This window comes from Pteropus alecto, unplaced genomic scaffold (assembly GCF_000325575.1).
Source record: "Pteropus alecto unplaced genomic scaffold, ASM32557v1 scaffold22, whole genome shotgun sequence".
NCBI lineage: Eukaryota > Metazoa > Chordata > Mammalia > Chiroptera > Pteropodidae > Pteropus > Pteropus alecto.
The window spans coordinates 13,457,768-13,463,767 of record NW_006434839.1 but is presented as its reverse complement, the minus strand read 5'-3'; positions in this window follow the sequence as shown (position 1 = coordinate 13,463,767).

Here is a 6,000-nt window from a genome sequence, read left to right as displayed (position 1 = left end):
AAAGTTATGTTAATAAGAAAAAAAGTTATATAAATAAGAAAAAAAGTGACTAATATATTATTTTTTTCTTCTTTTGCCAGGAAGCACATGTCGTGTTGGGGACCTGACTTAGCAAAACTTCTTTCCAAACCTTCAGGCTTGTGGCTGGGTTTCATCTTTTCACTTGACACCAACATCTCATTATTTACACAGAATATTTCTGAACCTCGGCCACTGACATTACTTTAGTTATTGTCCCAGGATACTGCTCTGTCCCTGTGCATGTCTATGGCTGTAATGGATGTGTGATGGAGGCAGGTGTTTTGGATTCACACACAGAATCTGCGATTAAACCGGGAGAACTGATAGAAAGAATAATTAATGATAAAAATGTGCCTAATGATGCTGAATAAGAATAAAACGGTAAAACAATGTATGAGTGCACAACCCTTGGGCTGACCTACTCATCAGGCTCAGATAAAGGACACTGAATAGATAGTATGGTGGATGTAAGTACCCATGTCCTCTAAAGGTCAGACTTCCCTATAGGGTTCCCAGGAAGGGACGCCTAGAAGGAGACCAAGTGAGGACACCTGAAACCTGGAAGTGGTGAGGACACCTGGAAGAGAGGCCAGGTAGGGAGTTTTAAGGTCATTCCCATCTTTGAGAATGTATGCAACTTAAGCAAGGACTTGCGGAAACTGTCCCAGAGCCACACTGGGCCCTGTGAACCTATGACTGAGATGCTGGGCTGAGGCAGGACCAGCATCTCTACTGTTCTGTCCTGTCCTTGCTGATAGGCATGTAGAAATACATATAAATCAGTTGTTGGGCACAGAAGATTGGGGAAGGGACCAGGTTTATAATTACGTAATAACTAAAAAGGGGGCTTAAATGAAGGGGAAAGAATGTAGTTGGTTACTATCCTGCCACTTATCCTAATCAACATTTCTTGGGTTTGAGAAAAAATGTGTAAAGGAATAGGAAGGAAGGAGAGGCAGAGCAGCAAAGAGCAGAGAACATAAGCGAGAGGCATAGAAGATGTTCTAGAGAATCTTCTCCCCATATAAAGATGCAGAATAGGAAGAAAGCCACTTAGCTCTGCCATCTACCTTTTTTGGAGTTTTGAGAAGCAATGGCATAAAATTCAATCCAATTAACAGGATAAAAGGGGATTTGATATATGCCAGACACTACGTTTCATGTGGAGAGAGAGATAAGAAAGTGAAAGAACAGTCTCTCTCTCTTGGGGATATTGCAATATGGCAAGAGAGATGACACATTCACAAGAAACAATCATTCACATCCCACTGAAGTATATCTAAAATAAAGATACAAGCAGGTAGCAGCCTGGGAGCAGAATAATAAATGCTTCTTTAGAAAAAGCTTCATGGGACAGGTTTGAGAACAACCAGGACACAGAGCATACCTAGAGGAGGGGAATGACCTTCAGCCTGAGGAGGAAGCTTAAACAGAATAGACATGGAGCTGGATAAGGCTGCTCATGTTTGCAGAAAGGTGAACTCTCTCATGACATTGCATCTAAGGGTGAACAGTGAGTAGTAAGCCTGCATGGGAGGTGTAGGCCAGGTTGTACAGATCCTATTAATGTCAGGCTAAGGAGGCTGATTTGATAATGTATGGGATGGGAACATACTGACAACTATTAAAGAACAAACTGATGAGATCACAATTGTGCGTAAAGTGACTCTAGAGGTATTATCCATGATGCATTAGAGGAAGCAGATACTGGAGATAAGGAACATTGTATGGTAATCTCCCATGTGTCTCTTGCATTTATGCATATTTTGCAAGCAGAGGTACTGCCTTTATTCTGAACTACCTTTTCAAGGATGTCTTTTATAATGAATAGCTTTGGGAGGTAGAGATCATGTCCCCACCTAGAGCAAAAAAAAGCAGGCTTACTCTACTACCTGCTAGAACAGATTCCGTTTCCCTAAACTCGGGGGTTCCTCTCTTATAATGCAGTTCATTGTATGTGCAGGAATTTGTTGGGTTCATCTTCAATGTCCCTGTGGAACTTGGAAGTAAGAGGAACTGACATAGATGTGTTGCCTGTATTGCATGCTGTACCGTGAGAAATAAAGTACTTTGTCTCTGACCTAACATTATGTCTTCTGCCATAATCCATCAAACCGTGGCAGGCTAACTTGTCATCTTCAAGTCGTGCAAAAATCTCAAATTCTTTACAATTTTTGATGGAGGGGGTACTGTTAAGAAGCTATTTCAGTAATCTTAATAGCTTGTAAAAGCTTATTTTAAGGTAGAAATAGAATTTTGTTTTATTTATTTTTGTACTTAGGTACTGGACATTTACATATGATCAATTTTATAATGTGCTGAAAATACTGTTTCTTTATTACAAAGGCAATATGAGCAACAGAAACTCTGACCCAATCTTGTCCACTACCTTAATTCGTCCCTCACTTTTGTCCTGAGTCTCACCCACTAGAGTCTCAGAGAGGAAGTATGGCTGCAGGAGAGGATGGGTATCAGGGACTCCTATCATGTATAGAATACTTTTATACTTGGAGTTTTCTCTTTTAATGTGCCTAAATGAAGCCAAAATAGCTGTCTCAAAATATCTTCCTTATTGTAACCATCCAGGTGTTTCGCCACAAGCCTAGCACATAGTAGTTAATCAGTAAATACCGAGAGCCTAAAAGAACATGTGAAATAAAGTAATCGACATTAAAAAAAATAGAACTAGACAGAAAAGTCTTATTTTTAATTAGCTATTGCAACTCCAATGATAGAACTTATGTTTAAATTTATTTAATTCGTTATCTGTATACAATATGACTAATAGTAGATATTTTTAGGAGTGACTCTGCCACTTACTATTTTTGTGACCCTGAACCTCAATATTCTTACTGTGAAGTGAGAAGGTTGGACTTGATTACTTTTAGGATCCCTTTCAGCACTAGATTCTAATAAATCCCGTTCTTGGAGCTCAGTAATAATGCTATTTCCAACTTCCTTTTCCCTCCAAAAGCATAGCCAGAAAAGTTATTTAAGTGGAAAGAAAGAAAGAAAGATGAGCAATTTGAGTATGTGGATATGTTAAATAAGCTTCTTAGATTCTTTTGCTATTAATAGCTTTCTGTCCCCTTTCTTCACTTTGAAGCAAAGCCTGAAGGAAAGCGTAGCAATTTTTTAACTTTTGAGTAGGTTCATAGTATCTTTAATCTCTTCCAAAGATGGCAAAGAATGGGCTTTGATAAGGATTCTTTCACATGGGCAGAAAAGTAGTGATATTCTCATCAAACTAAAGAAACACAGTTTCAGTACTGAGACTTTAGTTGTCATCCTTATTATTTGCAACTGGTAATTAGTTTTTATTGTTTGCTAGAAGTGTGAAAAATCAGATAGGAAAATTCTTCACTGTTGGAAGAAATGGCCTGTTAATTGTGATTGCACAAAAACAAAGACACCTCTGGTGCTGTTTCTCTTGCCAAGTGCAAAGACGGACGTATGGCTGGGTGAGCTCAACGGGTTTGATTATCGTGTTAAAGAGGTTATGGGTTGAAGTCCAACATGAATGAGTCAGCTCTGTTCTGCCTTGCTAACCGTCTTATAAATAGAAACCTAACTGGAAGTCAGATCCATTTGACGGCATGTCATTTATGACTTCGCACATAATGAAGAACAAAATGTCACCAAATTCACTCTGTTCTCTCTACTTTGAGTTCATGACTTCTTCTTTTGCCAATCCAATTTAATTTAACAAAACTTAATTGTTTTAATATGTTTATAACTCCTATGCTAGATAGGAGAGTTTGGCCTGATAGTATGATACAACATATTCTGGAGAAGCTTATAGTCTTGAATGGAAGGAGGAGAAACTCATGAAACAGTGAATCAAATTAAATCAAAGCAAAATAAACTAGAAATAGTACGGAGCAATATATGGCTAAACCTCTGGAGCAGGAGTTTATACTCACATTTTCTTGAAATAACTTTTTTTCAAACCATTCAGATGCAAGTTCAGCAGCAGTGACTTCATAATTTGTAAAACTACTTTTTGAGTCAATAACGTCTACCTAGAACAAATCATTTTTACTTCCGACTAAGCTACTTGTGCTATTAGTCTACAAGTAGAATCTGTGCATGATTTTGTTCCAAGAAATGTTATCCTGAACGTGAGTGTCCCATAACTAGGACAAGAGGACATTCTTCCTCCTCTGTCTTTCATCCTCCGCGTGCACATTTTAAAAATTTTCACCATGCAATAATTGTGAAATCATTTCAAAAATGATCTTTAGGATGGTTGATTTTCAGTGATATTTAATACTTGAAACTGTGAATAATACTCTCAAAAATAATGATCCGATTTTCTTTATTGTAAAAACATTTATTCTTTACTCTATATATTTACCTGAACTGACCTGACTTCCTTAAATTTTCTCCCCACTCCTTTACTTCTCCACTCACATCTGAGTTCTCTATTTTCCTGCCTTACTCCAAAGAATGGTCTAAGATTTAACTCAACTTGTACACTTATCCTTCACTTAGCAACTTTAATTTTTTTTTTTGAAAATCTTACTACTAAGTGAAAAGTTGTTAAATTAAATAAACTTTACTTTGAATGAGAAAGATCATGATATATTCCATTTCAACATGAGATATCCAAAACAATTTTCATAGAAGCATTTAGCCATAAAACAGTAAAAGCAAGCTTATATAAGCAAAACCTAAGTTTGCAAGTAAAGAAATGTACTTTGTATATACAATAAAATGTACTGAGAATTGATGGTATGTACTAAATGAGGAAGAGACTAATGGCGAGTATTGGGGATGAAAGAGTATGAAACAATCATTCTTTGCAGATTTCTTTCTACACTGTTTTCCTTATCAGTTTTTCAAACTTAATGAGGCTCATGGTTATCTTGCACTCAAGCTGCATTTAAAAGCCAAGCTGTAGCATAGAAAAATCACTTTTAGAGCAAAATAAAGGCTAAACACAAGAGCATTTTTAAACCCATGGCATGTGCACATTTTTTTTTTTTATGAAAAGTCAAAGAAAATCTGACCTTTTCATCCCACTCACTAGACTTGCATACACTCCCAAATGTTTTGAATTTTTCTAAACATGGCACACAATTCGAATTTGTTTCATATAATATTTGACTACAGAGTTTATGTTGAGTAAACATGTATGTCTTTGAAACTATAATTTGAACTATTACTTCCTAGAGCATGTATTTAGTGTATTTTTGGATGAAAAATTATTATGAAAATAAAAAGGAATCATCTAAAAAGTGGTATAACTTTTTAGGAGTTGTTATTATGAAGACTTACTAACTGAGAAGTAATTGTGTGGTATGAATCTCTATTTCCGGTCCCAGACGTCATCTTTGGATGACTGACTAGGTGAGGTGTTCCCTCTCTTTACTCTCCTCTATGTAGTCCTTTTCCATCTCTTCATCATTGCTTTCAATGACCTCTGTGCATTTCCCCTACTGTATTGTAGGAGCTTTGAGGGAAGGACCATGATCCTTTTGTCCCCAACATTCGACCCTATACCTGGCCCACAGTTCTTGAATGAATCAATGATGCATATGTCTCCACATTCACTCTACTGACCTGTCTCCAGATGAAGGCAGGTTTCTGTGCTATCTACTCAATAGACTACTAGAAACGCTTGTCTGTCTTTAGGTACCCCAGATCAATAGAGCATTTCATATTCAAGAGGACAATTCTCTCCACCAAAATTATATCTTATAACTTGGATGGAAGACTAATGATCAAAGATTTACTATTTTTCTTTGAATTTACCAAGGTTTCAGTTGGAAGAAAATATAAGATTTCTCTTTTACTGAGCTGAGATTATTTGCTCTGGGTACCAGATGGTTTTCTTTTCCACTTGAAAATAAAAACAACTGACAGACTTTGTCAGGGCATGTGTCAGTAATGTTATTCATGGGGAAAATCTTCCAAATGACATACTTGTCTCTGAGGGCATTTATCTGGAGCATGTGTTATGTCTTTAGATGCTTC